Raw genomic sequence first — 22,900 nt, 5'->3', positions numbered from 1 at the left:
TTAAGTAACTTGCCCAGGAGTGTCACAATGGTAGCACTGGGTTCTTTATTGAGCTATCACTTATATACCCTTTATATGTATACACCCATGTAGCCACCTCCAGATCAAGATTAGAACATTTACATCACTCTCAAAAATTCCCTCATGCCCCTTTCCAGCAAATATTCACTGCCCTTTGCTCCCAAAGTAACCAACATGCTGACTTCTGTTCTCATAGATGATCCTTTTTACATATTATTAAACTTCATATGAATGGAGTCATTCTCTTATATATGGCTTCTTTTGTTCAATACAGTGTATCTAGAATTTATCCACATTGTTGTATAAGTTTTTTCTTTCTATTGCAGAATAGTATTCCATTTTATGAAGATACCACCCAACTTATTTATCGATTCTCTTGTTGATAAATATTTAGGTTTTTTCCAATTTTAGGCCATTTTGAATAATACTGCCCTGGACATTCTTCTTAGTTAGAAATATGTTTAACTTTATAAAGTACTGCCAAACAGTTTAGTTGTTCCACATCCTTGTCAACACATGGAATTGTCAGTATTTTCATTTTAGCCATTTGAGTGAGTTTGAGAGTCATCTTTCTGATTCCAAAGCATATATGCAGCATAAAGCTCTGGAGGATGTAGGATCCTCCTACATCCATGGATCTCTGTCTGGGTGGCCCCAGTACCACGTCCATGCTGGCAGCAAGGGTGGAAAGTGGCTCCTCAGGACAGGTGGGTGCCAGGAAATCTACCTCTTCCATCATTTCTGAGGGGTGCCCACCAACATCAAGACTGAGTGTGTACATGCCATTTTCTAGGAAAAGCTCTCTTGGAGGAAGCTCTCCTGTGGCTTTTGGTACAAGGGTGTGCCAAGAGTGTGGCCAGTGTGGTCTGAGCCTACTGTGAGGATGGCGCTGTTCTTTGCTAGCAACTTGGAGGGGTTCAAGCCAGAACATCAGAAGGCTCTTAAGGATGGGGCCTGGTCCAGGAAGCACTGTGGCCAGAAGCATAAAAACCCCAGAACTATCTTCCAACTTGGCCTCATCCCCTATGTAGCCTTAGGCAAGTCATTTAACCTTTCTGCTACTCAGTTTCTTCAACTATTAAATGGGGCAACAATGCCCGCACTATATCTCATACAAGTTCTTCAGAGGCTTCTTACTAGTCCCAGGATGTCTGTTTCTCCAGCCCATCTCCTCCCATGTCCCCTATGCTTCTGCCACACCGACGTTTATTCCTCCATATTTTTATAAAAGGTGTTTTTACTAGTATACAAGGTATTCTCTTTCTCCAGAATGCCCTTCCTCACCTATTCCAACTGGCAAACTCCTCTCATTCTTCAAGTCTCAGGGTATAAGCAACATCTCCTCTGTGAAGCCTGCCCTGGTCGTGCCTTCGCTCTCCCGCCAGGGGGATGCCTCATAACTTCATGCCTGAACTGAACTGGTGCATACATCCTCTCACATCACAGTGTGTCTTGTGAGTCTTCCCACCAGGCTGTGAGTTCCTTAAGGAAAACTCCTATATTGTGTCAGGCCGATAGCTGTTGCTCAATAAACATTTGTTAAACGAATGAATAAATCTTAAATTAAAAGGAAATATGGAAATAGTAAAAATAAAATAAAATAAAATTAAGCCTTCATTATTGTCTGATAGTAAAAGAAACATATGCATGTTGTAAAATATTCAAGCAATAGCAGTAGAGGTTTCCCCTAATCCACCGCACACCCAGGGTTAGCCCATCAGCCACTTTCTTTCAGACCTTTTTCCTCCAAAAAAATGGGATCAGACTGTTTTGAGTTTGTTTTTTCTTTATTATATCATGAACACTTTGGGGGAATGTTTTTATTATTGTTGTTCAATTACAAGTCGAAAGAACAGATCTCAGACTTGGAAAATAGGTCAGAGGAAGAAATTTTAAGGACTGAATTTCCTTCTCCCTTCACCCCTCTGAGAACTCTAAAAAGTAACTTGTTCCTTCACTCTTCATTCATTTTAATTACAAAAGTAACACAATTGAGCCCTGTAACAAATTCAGACAATACAGAAATGTGTAAATAAAAAGGCGGCTGTCTTCCATATATGTATGTGTATACGTGTGTATACAGTATTTAAAAAGAAAAAGAAGACCCTACTATGTGTGTTCTGTAACGTGCTTTTGCACTTAACAGCTCATAGATATCTTGCTATATCAGCAAATATATATCTACCTCATTCTTTTTTGATACTTTCAGAGCATTCCATTGAATCATGTACCATAATTTGGATGTTTTCTAATAATCATTCACTATCTATTTGATAAGTACTTATTGAGCACAAATAGGAAAAATCGAACAGAGTGGGGGGCTCTCGATGACAGCTTTGTCACAGGAAACTGGGAGCCCAGAGGACACACGCAGACTGAGGGCTGGTACCATGAGACAGCACCCACCGCCTGGAGGGTGGAACTGGAAAGCATGAATCTGAAAGCCCAGCCTCCCAGCACCCTCCCTCCCTCCCTCTCAGGCCTTGCATGTCACTGGGTCCAACAAGGCAGGACCCAGGACCCCCAGAGGGAGCTTCCGGAATGTGAGCTGAATGGAGCAAGCACCGTTTGCTTTAGATGAACAAATTGATTTTGCAGAGACCGGAAATTTCTCTCATTCTTTAAGTCCTAAAATAGAAGAAACACTGGGATGCACAGGGATTTGGGGAATTTGGTTAATGTTGTGAAGTAAATGTAATGTGCATTTTGAATCTGACAATCTCAAAGTGAGCTGCTACACACATCTCAAACGGGCTTTTATTGAAAATCAAGGGATAACCACAATCAAAGGATGTCACAGAGTAATAGAATGGAGGGAAGAAAGCACCTCTAAGTATTGGTGGTCTCAAAGGCGCAGGAAATAGAACCCTCCTGGCTCTTTTGGGAGACTGTAAATCAGGCAGCCCAGAGGGCCAAGGGCAGCCGGGCCCAGCCTTCCTCTCTGGCCTCGCTTCCAGATTTTCTCCCCAATACTGGCCCACATGTTCCTCCAACTCAGCAACTGCCTACCTCAGGGCCTCCACACACACCTTCTCTTTGTCTGAAAGCCTCCTTCTCCCCTAGTCATGCTCCCCACCCCACCACCCCAGCCCCGACTCCCAGTCTTCCTGGCCTATTCCTATTCATTCTTTAAGTCCCAGCCTCATGGAGGTTGCCTCTGAACACCCAGAATAAATTAGGTCCCTCTGTCTACATTCTCCAACAACCCTGTTCTTTTCCTTCAGAGAAATCACCACAATTGCAATGATATATTGATTTGTGTGCTTCTTTAGTGATAATGTCCTCCACTAGGAACTGTGTCTGTTTTGTTCATAGCTGAATTCTCAGGGTCTCATAAATGTCTGACAAAATTCAGTAAATATTTGTTGAATGAATGAATGCTTTTAGAGGGCAAGCTCTATCAAAATGCTAAATGCAATACTGTGTGACTTCGACATCCTACTGAAAGAATCTATCCTACAGAAATAGCATAACTGCACTAAGATACAGGCTCAAGTGCATTCATGGATGCATCATCTGTTTTAGCAGATGCCTGTATTATAGTATATAATTCAGTGGAATACTATGTAACCATTCAAGAGAATGACAAATATATACAGTACTGATGTGAAAAATGTCAAGGGAGGGATGAACAGGCAGAGCATGAAGGATTTCTAGGGCAGTGAAACTACTCTGCATGATAAGAAAATGATGGATACATGTTATACATTTTTCAAAACCCATAGACTGTACAACACCAAGAGCGAATCCTAATGTAAACCAAGGACTTGGGTGATAATGATGTGTCAGTATAAGTTCATCAATTGTAACAAACGTACAACTCTGGTGTGGGATGTTGATAGCTGAGGAGTCTTTGAGTGGGGGTAGGGAATATATGGGACATCTCGGTACCTTCCACTCAATTTTTCTGAGAACTTAAAACTGTTCTCTTAAAAAAAGTTTATTTTTTTTAAAGTCCTTGAGCCATATATGGAAGGTTTCTATTTTTGTTTATATATTCATATTTTCTGTATTTGTTACAGTACAAATAAGTATATTAATAACTTTTGTAATTAAGAAATACTAAAAATTAAAAGGAAAGGAAAAATAAATACTGTCAGTGATACATAGAGTCCATACTGTACAGTTGCACGCCTGCACAGTAACAGGCAGACATGCAAACACACTCAGAGCTCTCTGGCCACTAATAGTAGCACCAAGCTTTCCCCTGAGCACCTGCAGGCCCACACATTTTTGTTGACTGAGGGCCTGGCAGAGGGAGAGGAAAGTTGCTCATCTCCAGGAGTTGGTTTGAACCTGGCGCTGGGAAAGGATGAGCCTAGGACCCAGCAGGGGCTGGAATCTGTGCAAGACATCAGGTGTCTTCTGAGCCTGGCACCTGTTCTTCGTATTTTTATAACACTTACACATTTTTATCGTGAACTATTCAGACAATACAAACAAGTCTAAAGAAGAGAACCAGCCTGGCTCAGTGGTTGAGCGTCGACCTATGAACCAGGAGGTCACATTCGATTCCTGGTCAGGGCACATACCCAGGTTTTGGGCTCGATCCCCAGTGTGGGGTGTGCAGGAGGCAGCTGATCAATGATTCTCTCTCATCACTGATGTTTCTATCTCTCTCTCCCTTCCTCTCTGAAATCAATAAAAATATATTAAATATATCAATAAAAACATAATAACATGTTGGCATAAATTCTTCCAAACTTTAAAATTCACACATATATAACCAAACACGTGCGTACACACACATCTTGTATATTATATACTAGAGGCCTGGTGCACGAAATTCATGCATGGTAGGGTCCATAGGCCTGGCCGACGATCAGGACGAATTGGGGTCTTCCAGCTGCTGGCCGGGGCCGTCCTTCATTCTCCGCCACCCCCTGGTGGTCAGTGCACATCATAGCGAGCGATAGAACTCCTGGTCTCCTGGTCAAACTCCCACAGGGACACTTTGCATGTTAGCCTTTTATATATATAGATACCTGATTGATATATTGACCTATATTTATTTATTTTTCAATGTCTTTGGGCTGGAGCTGACTTTACTTTCTTTTTTTAACTTTTTATTTTGGAATAATTTAAGATTTACAGAAAAGTTGCAAAGTTAGTACAGAATCCCTGTATAACATTCACCCAGCTTGCCCTAATAGTAATTACCTTACATACTCCTAAAAATGGTCCGTTTTCCAAAACTAATACATTAACATTAGTACAGTACTATTAATCTAAATACAAACATTATTCAGATTTTACCATCCCCCCCACACACACACGTTTGTCCTTTTTCTGTTCCAGGATACCACATTACATTTAGACAAATAAGTTTCTTTTTTAATAAATATGTTTTTATTGATTTTTAGAGAGAGAGGAATCAAGAGGGATAGAGAGATAGCAACATTGATGAGAGAGAAATATCATCCATCAGCTGCCTCCTGCACAGCCCCTACTAGGAAGTGAGCCTGCAACCCGGGAAGGTGCCCTGACCGGGAATCAGAATCGAACTGGTAACCTCTTGGTTCCTAGGTTGACACTCAACCACTGAGCAACACCAGGCAGGTAGACAAATAAGTTTTCACAAATTTCACCTGCTCCTTAAGTCTCTTCTTTTCTTTCCCCTCCATGTATAGTGCCTTCTTTCACTTTTCTACCTCCTGCCTTCAGGTTAAACGTTGCTTCCCTCATGTGCCTCTCCATACACTGCCTCTGGGAATCACATAGAGACGAAGTCTCCCCAAAGACTGCTTTGGTCAAATAAATCCTGCCCGCTGTGTCCTCCCTGAGCCGAATAAGTTGGACAGATGTCTTCAGTTCATGGCACATCATTTCATTATTGCTAAGTAGGTGTCCTCTTTTATTTTTTTCCCATTTGTCCCCCTATCTCTTCATCCTTCTCCCCACCTCATAAGAGGCAATCACTAGAATGTGTTTAATACATGTCCTCAGGTATATAGACATTCCTAAAAGATAAACAGTACTCTTTTGTGGATAGATGTAACTTTAGCCTAGATTAATGGTATTATACTGTAGATCTTAGTTTTTCTTTTTACATGACACATGTTTTTAAAAGTGTGTGGTTCAGCATATCTGGTGCTTTGTATCTGCCTCCTGCACAGTCCTGCCAAGCATGTGTTCACACATTTCACGTCTTCATTTCTCCGGTGAAGGACACTTAGGCTGCCTCCACATATAACCCCCAGACAAACGTGCTTGTTTATCTCCTGCTAGGGACCTGTGTGAGAGTTTCCCCAGGCAATATACACAGGAGCGGCATCGCTGGCTCTTTGAGAACAGCATATTTAAATTCATGAAATAGAGCCCTGGCTGGGTAGCTCAGTTGGTTAGAGCATTGCCCCGATACACCAAGGTTGCAGGTTTAATCCTCGGTCATAGCACATACAAGATCAACCAGTGAATGCATAAATAAGTGGAACAACAAATTAATGTTTTGCTCACTCTCTGCCCCTAAAAATCAAGCAATAAATTTAAAGATAATAAATAAATTCATGCAATAAAATCAGATGGCTTCTGGAATGGATCTACAAGTTTATACTCCAACCAACAAGGTTTCCTTTCTCCCCACATCCCTGCTAACACTTGGTAGGTAATATCTGACTTGTCTAACTTTTGCCTATGAACAGAGTGCATTAATTTGTGCTGCTCAGAGTACTTAGGGCTTTTCTTCACACACTTGGTGGCCATTCTGATTTCCTTTCTGTTTTCCTAATCTAGCCATTGTTCACTTCTCCATTGGATAGCTGGTCTTTTTTCTTATTGATCTGCAGGAATTTCCTGTACATTCCAGATAGTAACCATTTGCTAACTTTAGACATTGCACATGTCTCCTCCCAGTCTGTTTTGGAGAGGGCCTACTTTTCTGGGCCTAAACTCACTCTCAGGGAATCAAAGCAATTCACTTGCAATTAAGAAAGAAAGGGAAAAAAAAGTCCTGGTCTTGCCAGGCCAGTGTGGCTCAGTTGATTGAGCGTTGTCCCATGCACTAAGAGGTTACCTGTTAAATTCTCAGTTAGGGCACATGTTTCTCTCTCACATTGATGTTTCTCTCTCCCTCTCCCTTCCTCTCTCCAAAAAAAAAAGAAAAAAGAAAAAAGAAAAGAAAGCAATTCACTTGCTGAGATTCAGCCTCTCATCCTCTGATAAATCTCTTGAGCCTTCGTCACCTCTTCAATCCAAGAACAATTAAAGTATCTCCTTATTCATGAGCCCATTTGTTAAAAGTAGTTAGCTTGGGTTTATCTGTCTTGCCTGTTCTCCCAAATATCCATCTTGATTCAGACTTTTGGGAGAAGAGCAGGGGTTGTGACTGGGACGGGTACATGGAAAAGCTTTGTGGAGGCTGGCACAGATTTATGCCTTAACCTGGGCGATTTTGCCTTAAAATAATCAGCTATACATTTTGTTTGTATGGGGTTTTCCATTTTATTTCACAATAAATACATTAAAATGTATGCCCCTCAGTTACCTTTTCTTTTTCTGCTACTCTTCTGACTGCGAGACCAAAGCTTTTTTTCTCAAACAATCCAGTTTCTCTCCGTCGGTGCAAGCCTGATTCCTAAACACAGGCTGCGCCACAAACGAGCTTTTCCAATGATTACAAATCTGCTTTTCCTCTTTACTGCTGACTGAAAAAAAAACCAACCGCCCTCCTGTAGTAAGCCATGTCTGTCCCGTGAAATCCACAGCCAGGACCAGGACCTGCCAATCACCCAGCCAGGCTGGCCTGGGACAGGACTGGAGGAGGGCATGCTTCAGGAACTCCTACACCTGCCTCAGGGACCTAAAGGGCTGGCTCTGCCCCAGCTCTCCACAGACCCTGGCAACATACAGAACAAGAGAACGAGGACAGAATTTTGGGAGGCTGCTACCACTGGCTACCAAACGTCACACAGAAATGTTCTTTTTTTTTTTCTTGGTCACTCCTCGCCCGAGGATATTTTTTCCATTGCTTTTCAGAGAAAGTGGAAGGGAGGGAAAGAGACAGAGAGAAAAACATCCATGTGAGAGAGACACATGGATTGGTTGCCTCATGCACATGCCCTGACTGGGCTGGGATCGAACCTGCAACCCAGGTACATGCCCTTGCCCGGAAATGGAACCCTCAACCCTTCGGTGCACAGGCCAGCACTCTAACCACTGAGCAACTCTGGCCAGGGCAACACACATAAGTGTTCTTAGTCCATATGAAACTAAGCTGCTTTTCCTACCGTTTAAATGTGCAATGGTGAAGGGGGAAAGCAAGCCGTGGGAGCATAAACTGCTTTACTCGTGACAACTAAAACCTGTCTGTCTGATGTGAACCTTCGCCAGACCGAAAAGTTCTATTCTCCCAATAACCTGACACCAGCCCCCATCACTGGCCATGGCAGCTGCACCAGGCTGTGGGCTCCCGCGGGTTATTTTTATCCCAAATAGTCACTGGGACCCATTTGGTCACCAATCTGTTCAGAGAAGGGTTTGGGGGCCTGACTGCTGCCATCTACCTCACAGGGATAAAATGCCACATGGGCAAGAAGAAGCACTTTTATGGACCGTCTGGGTAAGGCTCCCGCATGCCCCAGGAAGAAGGTTCTTTCGTAAAAACTGCATCAGAGAACTCAAGTGTGGACAGGAGGCCCCAGCAAGCCTTCCTGTTCCCTCTCTCTGGTTTGGAGAGTTCGTGACCCAAACAGCTGCAGAGGAGGATGGCTGCCCTCCTCGGAGAGGCCAGGCCCTTTATGGTCACTGTATGGAGGCAAGAAGCAAAAGAGAAGAAACTGGGTCATTACTCCCCACCCAACAACAGAATATTTTTCTCCCTGGGCTCAGCCATCTTGCCCTCAGACCTGGACTTGTCTCCCTTCCTCAGCACCACTAACAGAACAATTTCTTTTTCTTTTTTTTTTTAATATTTTTATTGATTTTAGAGAGGAAGGGAGAGGGAGAGAGAGATAGAAACATCAATGATGACAGAGAATCATTGATCGGCTGCCTCCTGCACGCCCCCTGCTGGGAATTGAGCCTACAATCCAGGCATGTGCCCTTGGCCGGAATCGAACCTGGGACCCTTCAGTCCGCAGACTGATGCTCTGTCCACTGAGCCGAATCGGCTAGGGCCAGAACAATTTCTTAAGCCCAAAGCGTGGCATAGAAGACCTTGAGCTTGTCTTCTTGGAGTCCCTTTTGACACCAAGGTCCTCATCCTTGGTCTCCTTTCACCCCCAGCCCAGCAGAGGGCGCTAGAGCGATGCATATGAAAATAAAACCAGGGTTATTAGGAGTCACGAAAGGACTTCCACAGAGCCCAGCGCAGGCCTGATACCCTGTCCTTGAAGCTCTGTGTCCAAGCAACCAGCTGACACAGGCTCTCTGGGCCTCCTACTTGGAGCTCCCTTATCCTTCTTAGAGGTGCAGATAGGGCAGGGATACGTCCATTTTATCATTTTAAAAAATATGTTTACCGCTTCCATTGTTAAGGGGCCTGATGTGTTTGTGTTCTTTAATGTCAAAACAAAGTTACTAAGACTGTGGTCTACTTCAAATGTCTATACTTAGTAAATTAAAGCTTGTGACACCACACCTCCACTATACACATACACACATACTGCAACATAATGCAACATAATGGTGCAATTCATAAGCTGTATGAAAATAATAATTTGTAGCCCTCTATTTTCAGTTGGCATGGTCTGGTAATGGGACAAGCTGGAGAGGCATACCTTCTGCTGATCCGCGAGTGAGGCTATGGAGTTCTGGGATGGACACATAACCCCAAACATTAAGGTCTGTATTTGAGGCCTTTTGCAAATAGCCCTCCTAGTCCACACTGCCCACTCTCAACCCCTACCCTCCGTGGACCAGGCCTCCATGAAATATTACACTAAGTGCAGAGTGGAGAAGAAAAGGGCGGATTCCAAAGTTACCGCTCCTCCCTTCCAGACCCCAACCTGTCCCCCTCCGTGGAGAAATGCTCCCAAGCTGGCCAGAGGAACGCAGCCGGGTGATGGGAGGGAGGCTCCTCCGCCCCTGGCTGTTCTCTGCACCAGCCTCATCCCCAGAGCCAACGTTCAGTCCATGATTCCCTCCCCATAGGCCCCGGAGTGTTCTCCTGTGCTCACGTTGTTTTTGTCAGAGCAGGAAGTCTTCCTGGAAATCCTCCAGAAACTCGACATCCTCCTCCTTCCCCGGGAGACACTGGCCTTGGGCATGCACCCCACCCCGCCCACCCCACCTCAGCTCTGAGCTGGACACGGAGGCCAGAACAAGAGGCTGTCTTCCCAGGGCCTCGGTGTCTTGCCCTCAAGGATGAGCATCACCCCTGGGCCTGCCTCCCTTCCTCAGCACCCCTCACCACAGCAACTCCTTGCAGTAGAAAACAATAGAGGAGAAAAACTCAAGAAATGTGAAGAATGCTAAGAAGGAAACAATCAGCCACATCAGTACCGTGCTCTTCTCCTTCCTGGCCCTTTTTGCACGTAGGCCTGAAGGCTGAGCATCTGATTCCCCAGCCAGATCTGCTATTTGTGGTCAGTGCTCAGTGCTCTCAACCTCTTCCACTTTGTTCAACTGTCAAAATCCCCATCTCATCTGCTCATCACGGGAGATGATAAGGCTAATGTGGGTGGCTGGCAAGGACTGTAGGGCATTCTAACTCCTGGGAAGGCTGGATTATAGACTACTAGCTCAGGGTGTCCTAAAGAGATTACAGAATGCTAGTCCTGCTGGATGCCCCTGGTAAAGGGATTCTGTGGTCAAATATATTTGGGGGATATCATACACAGGTCCACAATCCTTTATCCACAATGTTGAAGTCTAAAAATTCCTAAAAATGACATTTTTGTTTTGTTTTGTTTTTTCATAAACTCCACAGCAAAACCTGACCCAAATAGATGTGTAGTTGTTCATTTTCTTTATTTAACCTATTTAGTGTGAATATTCATATGTTTTGCTGCACAAAATGTATGATTACAGGGCCAGTCCCAATCTGCTGGGGATGCTATGGAATAAATAGCATATTCACCATATTACCTTATTAAAATTTGAAAAATTACTAGTTCCAAATACATCTGGCTCCAAGGGTTTATCCCCTTACTGGAAATTTATCCTATCCATAGCACTTCAAGGACTCTGGAAAGTCTTGTTCTAGAAAATCAACTAACCTCACAAAGCATTCCCCAAACTTATTTGGCTACAAAACCCTTTGTCCCATTTTATATCTATTAACATCTCACAAAAGTTCCATGTGGACACTTTGGGTAATGTGGGATGTTGAAAGAATTTAACTCTAACAGATGTAGGAAAAGTTGGCTCTTCCTGAGATCCTAGGCCCTAGGGACAGTTGTTCCTTATTCTCAGGCCTTAGACTGCGGGAAAGACAAAACGCTAGAAGAGGGAAGACTAAGGCAAGACTTTGATGAGTCATGAGGGCCCAGGACAGGGCATGTTGAAAAACCCAATTAGGAGAGACTCAGGTGTCGAGGGTCAAACCAGAGAGCCAGACAAGAACCAGGAGGGGAAGAGTTCAAAGTTCAGCTAAAGATTAGAAACCCAGAAGTCTGCAGAATGGAAAGCACTCAGGGATCCAAGTGCTCAACACAATGAATCCTGGAAATTAAGGCAAGCCTTTGCGGCATCCTATGAGCTTTTATATACTTCCTGTAAAGATCTGCACCCAGCCCTGACCGGTTTGGCTCTGTGGATAGAGCGTCGACCTGCAGACTGAAGGGTCCCGGGTTCGATTCCAGTCAAGGGCATGTACCTTGGTTGCGGGCACATCCCCAGTAGGGGGTGTGCAGGAGGCAGCTGATCGATATTTCTCTCTCATCAATGTTTCTAGCTCTCTATCCCTCTCCCTTCCTCTCTGTAACAAAATCAATAAAATATATTAAAAAAGAAAAAAGATCTGCACCCATTCTGGAGATCACAGGTAGAAAGACAAGTGAGAGCTCCTCGCTGGTGTGCTCAGTCAGTGAGCAGACGCTAACCCTCCAGATGGCCTCTCCTGGCCCAGGCAGAAGGAATACCAAGGGACTTGTGAGAATAGCAGACTCGGGCAATAAGGGTTACTAACATACTTCTTGGTCTCTGGTCTCTTGGTTGCTGGATGTTCTCATTCATTGCACTTATGCATTGACCCAAAATGTTGGGCTCAGGTACCATGTGTCTGCAGGACCAGCGCTGGGAGCCCTGTCCTGTCAGAACACACCTGTAAGGAGGTGACCATCTTGGCAAGTACCCCGTAACAGTCCTGGGCCTGTTAAGTGATAGGAAGCTCTTCCGAGTTATCTCTAGATAACTCCAGGATAATTCATTAACTGTTTGCTCTGAACTCCAAAGGTGGGGAGCGGCAGGAACCGGGGGAAAGGATGTGCTGAGTCCATCCTGGGCTTTGCTACAGCTGACCCCTCTGTCTTTCAAAACGCTCATGTACACCCCCTGGCTACCTCCCTGTGCCTGCCCTCTTCAGCTTATTCTCTACCTCAGGATTTCTCAACCACAGCACTATGGACATTTGGGGCCAGATAATTGTTTGCTGTGCGTTGTGGGATGTTATTTACCCACTAGATGCCAGTAGCATCCTCCCAATCATGACAACCAAAGGTGCTTCCAGCACTGCCCATTTTCCCCTGAGGGACAAAACCACCACTCCCTGTTGAGAACTATTGCTCTATGTGGATGGGGAAGTAGCATGGCAGACTGAGCAGGTTTGGGAGAGACACCTGCTCTGCCCTGGGCTAGCTGTGTGCCCAGACATCTGTACTATTTCCTGCGTGACCCTGTAGATTTCCCACTGAACTTAACCTCTCTGAGCCTCAGTTTCCTCACTCATAAAACAGAGAAAGATGATAGTAAATCTCTCACAGGCTTGTTGGAGGATTGAGTGAGGTAATTCATGTAAAAGGATTCTAATGCTTGGCACAAAAGAGCGATTCCAGTACCTGTGAGTTATTATTAATCCCTGTCCCCCAGGGCTCTACACCTTCTGTCAAAGTGACCGCTAACTGACCTTAAACTTGCTTATAAGACACTTAATGACCCGGCTGTACTTCTCTGACTTTATTTTTCCTACACTCCAACCAAACTCAGCACTCTGAACCTAGCGACTGCTTTCAATGCCAGGGAGGTAGCCAAGTTTTTATGGCCCCTGCGGTCATTGCACATGTTGTTATGTTCCCTGTGCCTGGAATTTTCTTCCCCTCCCCCAGCTAACTCCCAGTGCCCTTCACGCCTCAGCTTGGACAGCACCATGTCCAGGAAGGCCTCCCTGAGTAAACCTGTATAATTTTACTAGCCAATGTCATTCCAATGCTTTTTTAAAAAGGACACAGTGTGCTCCATGCCAAGTCTCCGGAACGTAGCACAGTGCCTCACGTCCAATAGGGACTCCATCGTTTGTCCCGTCAATAGCTAACTTTAGGAACTGCTTTAGGACTAATATGGAAAAGGATTCTTTTTCTCTTCCTTCCCAGGTAACCATGTATTCTTTCCATTTGCATAGCACCTGCAAATGGAACAAAGTTTAAAAGTTATCATAGGAGGCTCTGGTCAAGTTACTCAGTCAGTTGGTTAGAGTGTGTCCCGAATGACCAAGGTTTTGGGTTCGATCCCCGGTCAAGGCCCATACAAGAATCAACCAATGAATACACAGTTAAGTGAAAAAACAAACTGATGTTTCTCTCTCTCATAAAAAAATATAAATAAATAAAATGTTTTTTTTATAGTTATCAAACCTTCCAAAGATAGACCAACTGTGAATTTTACATGGAGCCTTTGTAATTTAGTATCAGGCTTCCAGTCTGGGCAGTCTGCAGAGTGCTCCCCATTGTCCCAATTCCATTTTCCATACTGAAGAATATGGACTCACTGAGGCAGGAAACAAACTTCTGACTCTCCTCAAAGGCAGCAAAGTAGGAGACGGTAGAGAACAGAGGTGACAAGGGGGAAGTCTGGTAGATCCCAGCATGCCTACTATCCCCAAATGTCCTAAACTGTGTGTGCATACACATACACACACACACACACACACACACACACACACACACACACAGTGAAAGCAGAGGCTGTGGGACACCCCTGGAACGCTGTCACCTGCAGAGCCCCTTGAGAAATCTAAGGGAGAGGGAGGGGGTAAGGTCCAGCTTCAGGCTTCCTCCTCCCTCCCCAAGCATGCTTAGTCATTTCCCATAGGTTGGGCTTTACCTGTGAGTCTGAGTCACCAACTAGGTGCCAGGGAGTGAGGGGTGCTGCCCAACATGACACATCTGCCTGCCCCAAAAGGAGGTTAGGTAGCCACTGGGGTGCAGGGACCACCAAGCCTGGCCCTGGGTGCTAAGAAGCCCTGTTGCTCTGTGAGGGACCTTGGAGTCCCAGGCCTAGAGCAAGGCCTTGGGGAAAGAACTGAGAGTGCAGGGCTCCTTTGCTTGTGGAACAGCTTTTCCTTTCTCCTCCTCATCCTTCTCCACCCATGAGGAACCAGCATCTGGGCCTGAATCTCCCAGTAACTCAGTAGGCAAAGCCACAACCCTCCTCAGAGGGCTTGGTCAAAGGTCCCACATTCCCAGGCGCTTGGTGGGCTCTCAACAAATGTATTTCCCATCTCCTCTCTCTGAGTTGAGGGGAAAGCCCAAGGCCAGAGGAGCACCAATAAGCATTCTGATCCCAAGGCAGAGTGAGTTGACCAAACTCAGCCATGCAAAGGGCTTCCCGAAGTTCGCCAGCAATGACCAACCCAGCCCTGGGAGAGACTGGACTCTAGATTGGGGATCTTTTTTAAAAAATTTTTTTATTGATTTCAGAGTGGAAGGGAGAGGGAGCGAGAGATAGAAGCATCAATGATGAGAGAGACTCATTGATCAGCTGTCGCCTGCATGCCCCACTCTGGGGATCGAACCCACAACCCAGGCATGTGCCCTGACTGGGAATTGAACCGTGACCTCCTAGTTCATAGGTCCATGCTCAACCACTGAGCCACGCCTGCTGGGCTAGATTGGGGGTCTTGACCTCTGTTTGAGCTTCACTGTCCTTGTAGCAACCATTTCCACTCCTATTAAGCTGTGCTAACCATAGTAGGCTGAATAATGGCCTCTCAAAGATGTTCACGTCTTAAACCCTGGGATCTATGAATGTTACCTTACATGGCAAAGGCAACTTTGCAGGTGTGATTAGTTAAGTGAAATACCTTGAGGTGAGATTATTCTGGTTTATCCAGGTGGACCCAATATAATCACAAGGGTACTTTTTTCTTTTAATATGTTTTTTTTTAATTTATTTCACAGAAAGGAAGGGAGAGGATAGGGATCTGCATGCTGGCTGGACAACTTTTTGATTATGCCTTGTATGGATAAAAAGAGCAGAGTATTCATTCACACAGAGAGCTCTTAGAAGAGGTTTGGCATGTGACTCATGGATCCCTACAGCCATCTCAGCAGAATCCAGAAACAAAGATGGGATCGTCCAAGAAAAAATCTGTGGAGGAGTGAATGCCTGTGGCATGCATGGGAGACCCGCAAGGTTCTGAAAATTTTATAGCAGTAGAAACACTGCCAGCTTGGATTGAAAGGGACAGAGAGAAGGCAAAATGAAAGACGGCTGTCAGACTCCCAACATTCTACAGGCAGGAAGCCTGTGATAAAATTATTCAACTGCAAACAGGAGTTACCCTTCAAGAAAAAGGAAGAGTGATTCTGAGAGAAAAGGGGCGAGCCCAGAGCCTCAGAGGATTATTCCAGGCCTTAAAACCTAAGGAGTTTTCCCAGGTATGTTTTGAAATTTCTAGGGACCAGTGACTTCTTCTTTCCTTCCATTTTCTCCCTTTTTGAATGAGAATGAGAATGTCTAGATCTATTATCCTATGCCTGTCCCTTGGAGCAGATAACTTGTTTCTTAAGTTTCACAGGTTCACAGATGGAGAGAAAGTGGGCCCAGCTGGCCAGTGTGCCTCAGTTGTTAGATCATTATCCTGTGCACCGAAGGGTCTCGAGTTCCATTCCCGATCAGGGCACATATCCAGGTTGCGGGTTCCATCCTGGTCAGGGCGCATTCAGGAGGCAGCTGGTCAATGTTATGCTCTCACATTAATGTTTCTCTCTCTCCCCATTCCTCTCTTTCTAGAATCAATAAAAAATATATCCTCGGTTGAGGATTGTTTTTAAATGGGCCTCAGGAAGGATTACATACAATGCCTCACTCATACTTTAGATTATTTGGATGATGAGATTTGGAACTTTTGAGCTGATGAGATTTAGGTGAAATTTTAGCCCTTGAGTTGATGCTCTAGGGTCCTCAAACTTTTTAAACCGGGGGCCAGTTCACTGTCCCTCAGACAGTTGGAGGGCCGGACTATAGTTTAAAAAAAAAAACTATGAACAAATTCCTATGCGCACTGCAGGCCCGGGACGAGACGGCTACTAAGCAGGACAGGCAGCGGCACCCGGCGGGCCAGATAAATGTCCCCGGTGGGCCGAATGTGGCCCGCGGGCCGTAGTTTGAGGACCCCTGCACGGTTAGGTTGGGATTCGAAGGGATGTTGGAATGTATTTTGCATATGACATAAATGTGAATATTTGGGGGCCAGAGGGCAGGCTGTGGTAGGCTCAATAATGACACCTAAGAATATCCACATCCTAACTCCTGGAATCTGTGAATATGCTAAGCTTACATTGCAAAAGGGACTTTGCAGATTGTGATTAAGTTAAGGATCTGGAGATGGGGAAATTAACCTAGATTATCTGGGTGGGGCCAATGTAATCACAATGTATAAGAGGATCCTTATAAGAGGGAAATGGGAGAGTGAAAATGAGAGAAGATGTAACGATAGCAGCAAATGTCGGAGCGATATGGGGTCATGAGCCAAAAGAATGTGGGTAGCCTCTAGGAGCTGGAAAAGGCAAAGAAACGGCGGCTCTCCTAGAGCTTCTAGAAAGCATAGCCCTGCTAACCCATTTTGGACTTCCAGAATTGTAAAATAATACATTCGTGTTATTTTAAGTCACTCGGTTTGTGGTAATTTGTTATAGCAGCAGTAGGGAACTAATACACTAACCTGTTCCTACACCAGCTCCACACCACTCAAGCTAACCTACTTACTCTCCCACCTGGGGCCTCTTCCAGACTTCTATCTCCTCTGGACTTCCAACTTGACATTTCTAAACAGCCTCCCACACAGGCTTCCACCAATTATTTCCTTGGCACTCCTTCACTTTTTCCTGTTTCCTGACCCTTCCCAGATCGGCATCATCCTTTAACCTGATGATTCTTAACCCTAGCTACACATTAAAATCACTTGAGTGGAGGTGGGGGGTGATTTGTGAAAAACATTGAAGCCCCAGCCCAGACCAATTAAATCAGACTCTCTGGAGGTGGGGCTCACATACATATGAGGTCATTGTTAAAACTCCTCAGGTGCATCCATCATTAAGAACATCTGCCAATCTGTTGCTCATGGTTTATCAAATGTTCACATGTGTAAGAATCACCCAGAGAACTCGGACTGTAGAGGCCAGGGCCTCAGGCCCAGAGAATCTGGTTCAATACATCTGATCCTCAGATCCTGCTTTTCTAACAAGCTCCCCAGAGGTTTCAGAAACAGGTGGCATTTGGAACTTGAAGAGACATCTCCACAGCCCCGTCTGCTCCCTCCCCAGAAGACTCAAGTAATTGATAAGATGAATTCCTTAGATCAGTGGTTGGCAAACTGCGGCTCTCGAGCTGAGGTTTGCCACCCTGTTGACTAATGAGTTTGCGACCACTGCCTTAGATCAATCATTCTCAACCTAGGGAACTTGCTAAAAATACAGTTTCCCAGACCCCAATCCAGTTTTGTTCAACCAGGTTATGGTTAAGAAGCTCCCCAGGTGGTTCAGGAGTATACTGAAGTCTGAGAATCAAAGCCTCAGATCAGTGGTTCTCAAACTTGAGTATGTAACAGAATCACTAGAGGGCTTGTTAGAACAGATTGCTGGGCCCCACCTCTAGAGTTTCTGTTTTAATATTCTAGCGTGGGGCCTGATAATTTGCACTTCTTTTTTTAAAAAAATATATATTTTATTGATTTTTTACAGAGAGGAAGGGAGAGGGATAGAGAGTTAGACACATCGATGGGAGAGAAACATCGATCAGCTGCCTCCTGCACACCTCCTGCTGGGGATGTGCCCGCAACCAAGGTACATGCCCTTGACTGGAATCGAACCTGGGACCTTTCAGTCTGCAGGCCGACGCTCTATCTACTGAGCCAAACTGGTTAGGGCTAATTTGCACTTCTAACAAGTGCCAGGTGATACTGAAGTTGCTGATTGGAGAAACATACTTGGAGGATCACCATTTTTTATTGATGTTCTAAACAAAGTATTTATCCCACCCTGTGTCTCCATCCTTTTCCCCCATTCTCTTAGCCATGAAGGAGTCCAGTCAAGGAGAAAAGGCTGAGGTAAGTGTCTGAGGAAATCTTGACTTGAAGGAGCTACAAGAAGGGGGCTGTCAGCCCTGGCCCGGGTAGTTCAGTTGGTTAGAGCCGTGGTCGGCAAACCGCGGCTCGCGAGCCACATGTGGCTCTTTGGCCCCTTGAGTGTGGCTCTTCCACAAAATACCATGGCCTGGGCGAGTCTATTTTGAAGAAGTGGCGTTAGAAGAAGTTTAAGTTTAAAAAATTGGGCTCTCAAAAGAAATTTCAATCGTTGTACTGTTGATATTTGGCTCTGTTGACTAATGAGTTTGCCGACCACTGGGTTAGAGTATCGTCCCAATATGCCAAGGTTTGATCCCTAGTCAGGGCACATACAATAATAAACTGATGAATGCATAAGTGACAAGAACAACAAATTCTCTCTCTCTATCCCCCCCACTTTCTCTTCCTCTTTCTCTAAAATCAATCAATTTTAAAAAAATAAAGAAAGGGGTTGTCAAAGAAGAACTTCTGATAAGCTCACCACTGGGCATCCTGGCATAATTTAATAGCCATCTAAGGCCAGGAACAGTGGCCAAATTCCAGTGGAGAAGACCAGTTATCTGATCAATAGCTGTTAGCGTCACATATATATCCAGCCCCAGCAGGATCCACCAGCACTCAAGAGCTTAAAGCTTCCCTGGCTGAGCCTCTCAGCTTCTGGTGGTAAAGGCTGTGCAGGTGTAGTGAGGAATCAGAGAAAACCCGAGGTTGGAGCTGACCCTTGTCACCAAGCTAATTATGGAAAAACCAAACTGGAGCTATCGTGTCCTGCTTACCAATGGCAGTGACACCAGCTTATACACATGCTCTGGAGAGAGAGCTAAAGAGACTGTTTTTGTTTATAAGAGAAATTAAGGGCAATTTGCAGATCACAGAAAAGGGGGATGAAGGGATTGGACTGGACACCCCATACCAGAGTTCTTACAAAATCCACTTCATTTTCATATTCTGCTTACAGAACTTGGTTATGTACTAAGTACATATGATCTGCTCAAATGCCGGAAGTCACTTGTTAGGTCTAGGAAGCCAGAAGCCAATTAACCAGATCTAGTGTCTGCTGATCCCCTTATAATCCACAGGCCAATCCACTAATTTACTGACAGTATCTAGCAGAACTGGGAAAAATCCTGGATTCGGAACCACTGTCACAGGGCTGAATAGACCTGGGGTGTTTTAAAAAAAAATCATGAACCCCTGAAGGTTTGGATGATATCATCATTTGGTGATTATGGTGACAGGGAAGTTCTCCAGTTGAGTGGACAGAGCCACTGAGGTCATCAGCAGGTCTGGGTTGCCCTGTAGATACTGATCCCTAAAAGTCCACCAGTAGTAACTCTGGATTCATTAGCAACCTACTAGATATGGCTTTAGGAAAATCACTTATGGTGAAAACTCCTGTAAAATTATGCAGTATCATATCTGTCTGAAGCCAGGAGGCTAAACCAAATGATACTCTCCTTATACCCTCAGCCTGGCACCAAGTTTATCCTGTCTCCATAAAATCTGCCCACATCTGTACCCTCCCATTCTACCTCGCTGCCAGTGCCCAGGTTCAGACATTTTTCAGCTCCTGGCTAATTGTAGTAGTTTCTGAACCGGTATTCCCTGCCCATAGTCTCACCTAGGCCCGAGAATCTTCCTTTAATCAATCTTTCACACTGCTGCCACATGCTCCAAACTTTTGAATGACTCCCCATCACAATAAGGTTTAAAGTCCTTCGTGTGGCACGCCAGGTCCTCTAGCCCCTTAGGTTCTAGCCTTACCGATCCCACCAGCCTAATCACCGCTTGGCACATGCTGTTTCTTCTGCGCAGAATGTACTCTTAGCCCTCCATGACCATCTTGCACATCTTCCTCATAGCAATGTTCTCATCGTAATCACTTAGTTATCTGTCCCCCCACTTGACCTTTAGCCCACTGAAGCTGAGACTTGGGCTTTTATCTCCACACCCAGTACACAGCACAGTGCCAGGCCCATGACCAACTCTCAGTGAGTGTTACATGAATGAGTGAAGGATGAATCAATGATAAATTAATATCCTGAGTGCTTTCCCAGCCCCCAAACTTCATCAACTTGGAATGAGTGCCCTTCTTTTAGAAGTCTTTAAAAAAATGCAAACCTCCTTGGACTGGTAGCATATTAAAGTTAATGAGTTATTTTAGACCTTAACTAGGTGACCAAGCAGAACAAGGGCACTGAAAAAAAAATGCCCAAGGATGGAGAGGGCAGCAGGGACAAACTTCACCCACATTTCCTTTTAAATGCAAATAACGTCTCATATGTACATGTGGTTTAGAAAGAGCATTCACATACTTTATTATGATGCCTCAATTCAGAAAGGTAGGTTGGATGAGTGTTATTATTAACTACATTGTGTATATAAGTCTTGGAGATATTTGCAATACCATAGGAAAACACTTGTGACAAAATAGTCAAAGGATAAGGACAGGATACAAAACTATGTAGAGAATGTGAACACAGCTACGTAAAAAATAGGCAGAGAGAGGAAACAAATGGAAAGAAATACATCAGAATGCATTCATTCAATAAATATGTACTTGATGCCTGCCTTATTCTAGACACCATCCCCAGACATCAGTTGGGATACAGTGGTGATCAACAACACACTGTCCCTCATTGAGGTTACAATTTGCTGAGGAAAACCACACGCTAATCAAGTAATGATGCAGCAAAGGTAAAACTGCAACAGTGACAAGAGCATCAAAGAGGTAATAGTCTCATACTATAGTGAGACTGTAGACAAAACAGCAGGATTTTATATAGATACAGGCAACCTAGGAGAGTCTTCCTTGAAGAAATGATCTCTGAAGCAAAAGGAGGAACTTAGCTAGTTAAAGAATGTCAGAAAGAAAGTCCCCGACAGAAGGAACATCAGGAACCAGGGCCCTGTGGTGGGAGAGGGACTGCCCAGTAAGAGAATAGCTGAGCAGGGCAAGACTGGGAGTGCTTGATGCCAAGTGGAGCTAGAGAAGAAGTAGGGGCCAGACCCTGCCCAAGCTAGCCAGCAAGGAGCACAGGGAGTCATTAAGCACATTTGCATTTCCAAAAGATTTTTCATTTCAGGTGTAAAGAAAGGGTTGGTGGTGCTGAAAGAGACATAGTGATGAAAGCAATCCATCAGGTTGGTGGCTGAGACAAGGCTAGTTTGGGGCAGGCTGAGTTTGCCTTATGTGTGACAACTAAAAGGGGATGGCAAGTAGACAATGAAAAATAAGAGTCTGAAGTTTAGAGGAAATGTCTGGCTGGACATAAGCATTTGTTTATTGGTGGTAATTTAAGCCTGGGTGTGAATGAGACTGTGGGAAGAAGTTGAGGGTGAGAAGAGGAGAAGGTTGTCAACAGAGCACAAAAGAGTCCGTAGGCTTTTGCTAGAAAGCCTTAGTGTTTGCAAACCAAAACACAACTAGGCCGTGCCCAGAGTGTTCCAAGGAAGAAGGAAAAGCTGAGAGTTATAGTAAAAGGTACGCTGTTGAGAAGAATCAGTCCTGCATTCTTAGCTCCTAAATTGGTCCAGGATGAAAATCTTGCAGGTTGTCGGGAAGGCCTAGATAATAAATGTCATGTGAACTTTGTTTCCCAAGTCCTTCATAAGGTAATCGGGCACTTCAGTCCACCAACAGAGACGGCAGGAGGTTCTGTGGGCAACGCTGTATGCTGACCCATAGGACCCAGCCTCGGCTGAGCCTGGACCTGGCGAGGCGATGGCCAAGACCTAGAGTGGAAGATCATTTATGTTGGCTCAGCTGAGAGGAATTTGGTCAAATCCTAGACTCCATGCTTGTTGTCCTATCCCAGCAGGGAGACACGTTCCTCTTTCAGGCCGATGCTCCCAACCCATCCCTCGTCCCTGAGAGCGACGCCATTGGTGTGACTGTGATCCTTGTCACCTGCACCTCCCATGGGCAAGAGTTCACCTGTGTGGGCTACTACATCAACGAGTACCCTGACCCAGAGTTGGGGGAGAACCCACCCCCAAGGCCAGACTTCTCTCAGCTCCAAAGGAACATCTTGGCTGTGAAACCCCGGGTGACCCGTTTCCATATCAACTGGGACAACAACTCAGACAGGCTGGAGGCCATAGAGAACCAGAACCCCACCCTAAGCAGCAGCCTCCCCATCAACTGTATCCTTGTCAAGAGCTTGGGGCTCCCTGGATGCATCCCTGGCCTCCTTCCGGAGAACTCCATGGGCTGCATCTAACTGGGGTCTAACTGGGGGATTCCAGGCCCTACCTGGGCCCAGCTAGGACTACAGGCCTGTCTCCCAACACATCTGGAGGGGGCAGTCAGGCCTCCTGGAGAGTCCTTTGGGGGCCATCTGGAGGACTTGGGCTGTCAACTACATTCATGCTTGTCAAACTTGTCCCTGAGGAAAGATGGGGCCTACGGTCTCTCCCAGCCTCAGTCCAGAAGGATTA

At 45.1% G+C, this 22,900-nt stretch overlaps 1 pseudogene across 1 annotated transcript; it reads left to right on the top strand.

Moving 5' to 3' along the window:
* Positions 1 to 904: 904 nt before the first annotated feature.
* Positions 905 to 22,683, top strand: LOC308233507 (histone chaperone ASF1B-like; annotated as a pseudogene). Its single transcript has 2 exons — positions 905 to 1,058; positions 22,182 to 22,683. The product of its transcript is annotated as a histone chaperone ASF1B-like (transcript).
* The last annotated feature ends 217 nt before the right edge of the window (positions 22,684 to 22,900 follow it).

This window comes from Plecotus auritus (assembly GCF_963455305.1).
Source record: "Plecotus auritus genome assembly, chromosome: 9".
Lineage (NCBI taxonomy): Eukaryota > Metazoa > Chordata > Mammalia > Chiroptera > Vespertilionidae > Plecotus > Plecotus auritus.
The sequence above is the reverse complement of the archived record's forward strand: the minus strand, read 5'-3'. Positions and strand labels throughout refer to the sequence as shown.